Below are 9,184 nucleotides of genomic sequence, written 5' to 3'. Positions count from 1 at the left end.
TCTGACAATATTATTGTTGCGGATTTCCTCGTGCTTGCAAGGGAAAAACCAAACATTCGTGCGGGAGTGCCGGCTTCGTTACGATGTCGCTCCTCGCTCGTTGAGAGTCAGTGACTCACTCCCCCACGTGGCCAGAAATAAAGTTACTCTTTGGTTCTATTCGGTAAAGTCACGTAGGTAAAAAATAGAACAACAAAAATCACGACGTTTCGGCCACAACACAAGCGGCCTTCATCAGGTGAAGGGACCAGGCTGTCTCGAAGACTGCGCTGGAGTGAAAGTCTTCGAGACAGTCCGGTCCCTTCACCTGATGAAGGCTGCTTGTGTTTGTGGCCGAAACGTCGTGATTTTTGTTTTATTTTTTAGCTACGTGACTTTACCGAATAGAACCAAAGAGTATGGATCCTTGCAGTCACGAAAGCTTCAAATCTAGAACAGAAATAAAGTTGTAAAATAAACGGATTACTTTGAGAGACAACAAAGTCCGCTGACCCCTTCTCTCGGGCTTGACCCCCCCCCCCCCCCCCCACATTCTAGACGGGTCGTCGCATCGCCAGACAGCGCGATGGGAACGGCTTGTGGAGGCCTCTACCCCGCAGCGGATAGATCATGGCTCACAATGAGCAACAGCTGCACGTGTTCCCATGCAGCACGTGACATTCTTCGTGGTTCTAAACTTCTGTGAGTAGTAACCATACTAATAAGAAGACTTGCACACGATAAATTGTGTGTGTCCTACACATATTTAAAAGGCATACAGCACAGAGCAGTATGGGTATTGCATTGCAGCATGTGGCCAGCAGCACTTGGTGCTGCTGTCTGGCTCACGAAGATGTTCGAGGAGCAGAACTCACTGCCACGTAGAGATATATTTTTAGATGAATCCCGTGCCATTGATTACGAGGGCGGTTAGAAGGAGAGCATTGAGGACTCCTTTAAACAACGGGGTTCTGGCGTGTTATTATGATCATTAAACCTCCTTTGCCAGTACCAAAATGTAATAATAGGGGTTTTTCCTCTTTTTTCTGGCAACAAAACTGAAACCTTTTTACAAGGATTCATGTTACTGCATTAACCACAATACCTGCAGTCAAAATGCAAACAAAAAACAAATACTATGATAATATATATGATGCATTGTCCTTGAAACTGATTGAGCCTCGACCCAATTGGTGCTCGACCACATGACGCCAAAAGGCACCAATTGGGTCGAGGCTCAAAAGAAAGCCGTCCCTTGGTGTGGACCAATCAATTTCAAGGACAATGCCACATATATATTATCATAGTATGTTTTTATTTTTGCATTTTGACTGCAGGTATTGTGGTTAATGCAGACATGAATCCTTGTAAAAAGGCTTCAGTTTTGTTGCCAGAAAAAAGGGGAAAAACCCTATTATTATGTCATTATGACTCATGGAGTCTATTTCATGACCAAGTAATGTTCATCAAGGGGTGTTTGCACCTGCGAGAACGCTTGCTGTTTATCCCACTATTGGAATTACCTGAACACGTGTTCATCCCTTTGCAGTCACTAATGACGTTACGTCACGTGCAGTGACGTCAGAGAGTGACGTCATGCACGGCGGGCGGGACGGTGACGTCATGTCCCCCTGGGTTGGGACCCGTGACATAAGCGAGGTCGTCACGAGGAGCCAGGGACGTGTGAAGTTGGAAGTTGGGACCCAGGGTAGGGGGAAATTGGCACCAGGCTAGGGTAGCCTGTGGGTGTGCTAGGGACCTCCCCAGTACCCTACCCCTGGGGTGTGGAGTGTGAGAGGAGATGGTGACACGTGCCTGCAGTGGGAACAGCCCAGCCGCCGCCGTCGCCGCCGCCGAGGGAAGGCTCGGGCCCCACCTCGTCGCCGGGCGGTGATGGCGAAGTCTCACCGAGTCTCAAAACCATTTTTTAGGTCGGTCCTGCAATTGGATGTTTGACCAATAGCACTAAAGAGTGTTTGACACTTAATAATAAAGCCGATCAGCTGAACTGTACTCAGAGAAAACCCGCGCACGTGATGGGATAACAACTGAGGTTCCGCACTGATAGTTTCAATTCACAAACACATAAATTCAATAAATATGCAGATTGAGTCTATTCCCGTACTTAAATTTCATGGTGACTTCACAACCTGCAGCCCCATGCGGCCCCAAACTTGATATCCTCTGGTTTGACCCTCTTTAGTTTCTGAGCTCCAACTAGGTTGGGCACAAATGACCACATTCATGGTGACTTGGCATAGCTGAAGGCCATGACTTTGTCTTGTTGGACAATCATGTTGAGTTGCAACAAACCAATGTAATCTTTATATCATGTCGAGTAAAGACTAACAGGGATGAACTCAACTAAGTCAAGCTGTGGGGGGATCATGTTGGTTTGGGCTCGTGTGATCAGGTTATTTCCACAATGAGAAGTCCAGACAGGGATTTGAAATCACAATTCTTTCAAGAGCACATAGAGGCACTTTGCCACAGCTCTACCCAGCCAAAAGTTTCATGGAAACGATCAAATTATTGTCATAAAATATCACACATTTATTTTCAGAAAGAACCATGCACCTTAAACCTTGACTTAAAGCTTGTGCGACTGCAGGAATTCATATTATTTTGATCTTTCGGTAAAGTCACGTAGATAGGTTCAAGAGAAACTAATCAAAAACGTTTCGATGGCAACGCAACGCAATCGTCATCAGGAGGAAGCCAACAAAAAGAGGACCGCTTGTGTTGCGATCGAAACGTCGTAGCTTTTTTTTTCTTTCTAGATTTGAAGTTTCGTGACTGCAAGGATCCATACTCTTTGGTTCTTTCGGTAAAGTCACGTAGGCAAAAATTAAATAATAAATAAATCAATAGAAAACATTAAAATCATTATTTTTCTATTTTTCTTTTCTTTGAACCTATCTACGTTACTTTGCTGAAAAACCTAAAGAATATAAAACACGTACCCCATACTTACGTGCGACTACCAGGCTGTGGTTTGCTCCACAATCCACCTGGATGACCTCCAGATCCTCAATAACGACTTCCACCACCACCACCTCGTCTCCGCTTCCCACTCCCGGCCGTCCAAAAGTGTTGCCACTTTGAAGACGAATTGTTCAGAAAATGTACGTTGTTTTCTTCTTCCCTATACAGTATATTTACATATAACACGGCCAACGTCAACTACACGGAGCTAAGGTTATATTTCTTATAAAGCTTTCATTTTTGTTTGAAGTTATCCATATATACATTTTTTAAAATTCTATTGTCATCATTGCCATCAAGGACTGGGCCTAGAGTTACCCATCTTTGTATTGGTGATGATACCACACTGATGAGTCTGATCAATGACTAAATGGGCCTAGAGTTACCCATCTCTGTATTGGTGATGATACCACACTGATGAGTCTGATCAATGACTAAATGGGCCTAGAGTTACCCATCTCTGTATTGGTGATGATACCACTGATGAGTCTGATCAATGACTACATGGGCCTAGAGTTACCCATCTCTGTATTGGTGATGATACCACACATGATGAGTCTGATCAATGACTACATGGGCCTAGAGTTACCCATCTCTGTATTGGTGCTACCTGACAGTCGGTCAGATTTGCTCAGATTTATTTTGACAGTGACCAAAGGTAAGAGAACCACAATGCACTGCTTATAAAGAAACCGTTCATGTTTATTTGCAAGTAAAACATGATTTTACAACCTGCGCTGTTATGATTGGATTTTTTCGTCAATTACAGGTTTAAATACTCTTTGTTGGTGATATTAAAGGAATTACCAACACTGGATCAGGACCACAAATACGAATATCATGCCATGATCGTTTGAGCAGGAAGACAGTTTTATCAGTAACATAATTTCTTCTAAATTAATAGTCTAAAACAATGAATGATTCCCTTGTCTCACATGCAAGAGATAATTCTGAATCTAAATGCTGTCACCCAGTCACACACAGAATTAAATGTGCCCATTTAAAGTGTACATAATTATCCACAATGAAATTACAGCATTACACCTGTCCGTAGCAGCATCTTTCACATGTCGATGCAGAAAACTTCGAAACTGACTTTGCCATCCCTACAATTACACGTAATTTCATTAATACACGTTCTTTCTGAGAGGTGCATAAGTGATAAGGACGCAATATATAAAAACAAGTAGCAGACAGTTCTCACTGTTTAATGGAAGTGTCTGGGTGGCTTTGGGCTAACACTATGCCCCAAAACAGAGACATGAGATTGGTACAAATTCCACGCATGGTTATTTTTGTTTCTCAATTATTTTAACGGCTAAACAGGTGGCACATTATGTTCAGTGTATTTGGTAATGTTGTTCAGTGTAGCGCAGTGATAAAAGTGTCCAACCTATAACCAGATAGTCGCCAGTTCAATTCCCACACAAGAGGTAGATTCTACAATTATTCCAGTTTAACACGTAGGCTTTCGCGACCAATTATTCCTCCGGGATTGACGCAGTAAGTGCCGCTTTGTGGAACGGCAACGATCGCTTCACAGACGTGTCCTTAAAAAATACCTTAATTGGCTGAGAAACTCCCGTGAAAATAAGCATCAACCAATGCTCACTTAGGCTTGAAGACATTTTCTTACTATGTCTCTTTGGCCATTTGAATTCATGGCCAAACATAAAATGGCCAGAGTGGAGCTGGGCCTGAACAGCGTGGCTTTTAACTGCAGGCCGACCCACTATTTGTCGGCGTTCGGCTGGCCTCTTGACCAGCGGAAGTCGGTTTGCGATATTCACGGGATTGCGTGCGGCACGACGCCTCATTAATTGAAATTTGCAACCGTCGCGAAGATTCTGCGACGCTTTCGTTGCCGGTAATCTACAGCTCACTCCAGCGCTGTCCTCCAGACAGTCTCGTCCCTTCACCTGATGAAGGCCGCTTGTGTTGTGGCCGAAACGTCGTGAGAATTTTATTATTTTATTTTTTACCTACGTGACTTTACCCAATAGAACCAAAGAGTATGAATCTACAGCCTCCTTGAACACCCCCCACCCCCCCACAGCTTGCCGACCAAAGCTCTGACGAGCTGAGCAGCTTTGACCGACAACTCGCTCCGTGTTCTGCATTCCTGAAATCGGTGCCCTGCCGAAAACGCAACAGCAATCACCGCACAGCCTGCTGATCTATCTGTTGTGCGGCTCGATGGCCAGGTTCCTGCTGACACGCGGCTTGCGCGGCCAAATCGTGGTCATCCCAAATGTTGCCAAGTGTCTCTTTGCTGAACGGCAGCAGCAGCGGCGGCGACGACGACTCCATCTCCTGACCCACCTCCACAGGTGGCGTCTGCACCGACTTGGGCACCAGATGCTTGGCCGGCACGAGGCAGCGTGGGGGGGGGCACGGCGTGGGGGGCACGGCGTGGGGGGCACGGCGTGGGGGGCACGGCGTGGGGGGCACGGCGTGGGCACTCAGTGCTTCTGCTCCTCCTGCTGCTGCTGTGGCTGCTGCTGCTGCTGCATCATTTGTTGCTGCTGTTGCTGCTGCTGTGGCTGCTGCTGCTGCTGTGGCTGCTGCTGCTGTTGTTGCTGTTGCTGCTGTTGTTGCTGTGGCTGCTGCTGCTGTTGCTGCTGTTGCTGTTGCTGCTGCTGTTACTGCTGCTGTTGTTGCTGTTGTTGCTGCTGCTGTTGTTGCTGTTGTTGCTACTGTTGCTGCTGCTGCTGTTGCTGCTGTTGCTGCTGTTGCTGCTGCTGTGGCTGCTGCTGTTGCTGCTGCTGCTGTTGCTGTGGCTGCTGTAGTGGCTGTGGCTGCTGCTGCTGCTGTTGAGTTGACTGGTGACGAGGCACACGTGGTATGGCTGAGGCTGAGTGGGAGGGCTGCTCAGAGTGGACAGCAGGATTTTCCTGAAGCTCCATGACCTGCTTCCTGTTGAAGTTGTATTTACTGAAGAGTTCGAACACAGGGGGAGGACGTAGAGTTAGTACAGACACACAGGTCCATGCCTGTGGGTCTCATCATGTTAGGTACAAGCCCATCTTGACACACACAGGTCCATGCCTGTGGGTCTAATCATGTTAGGTTCAAGCCCATCTTGACGCACACAGGTCCATGCCTGTGGGTCTAATCATGTTAGGTTCAAGCCCATCTTGACACACACAGGTCCATGCCTGTGCGTCTAATCATATTAGGTTCAAGCCCATCTTGACACACACAGGTCCATGCCTGTGTGTCTAATCATGTTAGGTTCAAGCCATCTTGTAATCCTTGAACCCAATATCACACCGTGCCCTTGACAGCAATATAAGAATTTGACATCAATAAAAACACATGGGATGTACTGCAGTAATTAACACCACTGCATAGTACTGTCGTTTGTAGTAGTTTGTCCTCAATATAGCATAAGTGGAAACAACCCTGGGGCAAAATCTGAAAAGCATACTTCCCAATCTCTAAAAATTAAGAGTGTACAACTTAATGTTGTTAAGTTTAAATAACGGTCGCTAAGCACAGGCCCAAAATGCTAAGAAGCCAGCAACAGCACCGTAAGAATGTCTTCATCTGCTTATTTAATTCAGCAAGGTGATGAGAAACCTCAACCATAAGGGCCCATCTACCAATGAGTCACAAGGCACCATGGGTAATGCTGGGGCCCCTCACCGAGTCTCAGGGCATCCGTGATGGACTAGGACGTGAAATTCGCACGCACAGGAATCCACATATCAGCTTCATTTAGTCGTCATGGATATTGTTTAAAATATTTGCCATCTGTTGCACAATGGCATACTCGTTGGTTTTTTTAGTAGTCTCTCGTCATGCCAACTTGACAACAGTATTTGTCCTCTGGAGATACTGGCCTCCACCGTGTGAATGTTGAATCGACACGAATACCTTGGTCCCACCGACATTGCTCATTTGATCTGGGAGACACTTTCACCTTCCTGTGACTAACAGTTAATCTTAAAGCAGTGATGGTTTGGGCAGCAGTGATGGTTTGGGCAGCGATGCATAACCTGTATTCAATTTCCCTTGGGTAAATTCGGCTTTAACGGGTAACTGGTATTGGTTTGTAAACAAAAATTGTGGAGAGAAAAGAGCACGTTGCTGCCTCGTGAGCCACAACTCAGCCTTAATAGGTCTCTTAAACGGTCACTTAGGAGAGCTTTGTGTTGTTTGTCGTGCAAATCACCAAATCAGCTGCTCCGCGCATGGCAGGATCATCTCCCAGGCAAGGCCAGTGAAGTGTTGCATGTACAGAGTCCACGCAGAGGGCAGCTTTACTTCTATACGGGCCAATGCTATGCTTGCAGCCGCCACCACGGATGGACGGAAACTCAGGAATACGTGGTCTGCATACACACAAACAAAGACAAAAACCCTCCGTTTAGCCTTAACAGACTGTTGGGGCTAACATTTCACTGTGCAATACAGTATTGTAATAAATACATGCGGTATATAGTTTATACTGCACTACTGTAAATTATCTCTGTTTTTGCTAAATTATCACCATTCTGTAAGACTCCCGGCTAGGCTAAGGACGATATTTCCGAGTTACGGTGTTGGTCGCTGTAACGCAACTCTGTCGTAAGTCGAGGACTACCCTGGAAACGCCTTACACACAATAACAACAACAACGTTTTATTCTTAAACAATGCTTTCTTATTTTAAAGTGAGCGAAAAGGTAAAGAAGAAGAAGTCGAGTGGGCAACGGGAAGTGGACGACGTTTTGATCACAAGCTTTAAAGATTAACAATAATAACAATAATAATAACAACAATAATGAAATAGTTTATAACTCACCGCCGTGAGAGAAGGACGTGGCGCCTGCTTCCCCGGCGAGGCGATTCCACACTTTAGAGACCGCGGCGTTTCATTGACCTAGCCAAAAAAACATTAAATTAAATCATTCGTCCATACAAAAAAATTGTAAATTGCTTTAAAAGAGCCTCTTAATTGATCGATTACTTTATAAATTAATCTTCAACGTGCTACTTATTTTTTTGTGTGTGTGTGAGATGCTGTCCGTAACTCGTTAACACGCGCACGGGGCAGGCGCGCCTAAGACACGCGGCGCCTGCTCGCCGCGCAAGACGATTCCGCAGTTTAGGGACCGCGGCGTTTTTCCCACCCGCACAAATTTTTTTAAAGATGCCGTCCATAAATCTTATTTTTATAAGCTGGAAAGGAGGCAATGAATTGATTAATTGACGCCGATTTTAATACAGGCTATGCATTGTCATAGCCTGTATTAAATGTAGTAGACTACATTTTTATTACAAGAATTTGACCACGACAAACAGGGGAATTAAGTTCGGTAAAAGCGTTGAAAAATTTAGAGGGGCAGAAATTACTCCATCGAGAACACAACATTTCAATTCAAACCCAGTAAACATGCAACGTTGAGCCAACGTTGGCATTTGGTTAACATAAATGTACACACACAGTGTGATTAACATAAGTGTACATACACACACACAGTGTGATTAACATGGTGTACACACACAGTGTGATTAACATGGTGTACACACACACAGTGTGGTTAACATGGGTGTACACACACAGTGTGATTAACATGGTGTACACAGAGTGTGATTAACATAGTGTACACACACAGCGTGATTAACATGGTGTACATACACACACAGTGTGATTAACATGGTGTACACACACAGTGTGATTAACATGGTGTACACACACAGTGTGATTAACATAGTGTACACACAGTGTGATTAATATAGGTGTACACACACTGTGTGATTAAAAAAGATGTACACACACAGTGTGATTAACATGGTGTACACACACAGTGTGATTAACATGGTGTACACACACAGTGTGATTAACATGGTGTACACACACACAGTGTGATTAACATAGTGTACACAGAGTATGGTTAACATGGTGTACACACACACAGTGTGATTAACCATAATAAAGGTTTTTGGGTTAGATCGCGTTTATTTATAAATGTGTCGTAACCCTCCACCACCCGACACGGCCAATCAGCAAAAAAGTGTCACGTTGACAAAAGACAAATAATTCACTACTTCAGCCCACCGGTGTGTTGAGTTAATCCACATTCACAGTTTGAGCACGACGTTTCGCTGGTAAATACATCCAGCGTCATCGGGCAATTCGCCAGAATGGTAAAGCCCTCGCTTGCTCCCGGTTTTATATAGAGCAGCAGGGTGACATCATCACTTAACTCATATCAGGTGCAGTGATTAAAGGC

General features: G+C 45.0%; 1 long non-coding RNA gene across 1 annotated transcript; it reads right to left on the bottom strand.

Moving 5' to 3' along the window:
- Positions 1-3,682: 3,682 nt before the first annotated feature.
- LOC142921795 (uncharacterized) lies at positions 3,683-7,991 on the bottom strand. Its single transcript, XR_012939661.1, has 3 exons — positions 7,753-7,991; positions 7,142-7,301; positions 3,683-5,898 (listed from the first exon to the last, which is right to left on the bottom strand). It is a non-coding gene; the product is annotated as an uncharacterized LOC142921795 (long non-coding RNA).
- Between the last annotated feature and the right edge of the window lie 1,193 nt (positions 7,992-9,184).

The sequence above is a fragment of the Petromyzon marinus genome, unplaced genomic scaffold (genome assembly GCF_048934315.1).
Source record: "Petromyzon marinus isolate PM22_M1 ecotype Great Lakes invasive population unplaced genomic scaffold, UKy_Petmar_22M1.pri1.0 PM_G_Scaffold_9, whole genome shotgun sequence".
NCBI lineage: Eukaryota > Metazoa > Chordata > Hyperoartia > Petromyzontiformes > Petromyzontidae > Petromyzon > Petromyzon marinus.
Note: the sequence above shows the minus strand (reverse complement) of the source record. Positions and strands in the feature narration are given on the sequence as shown.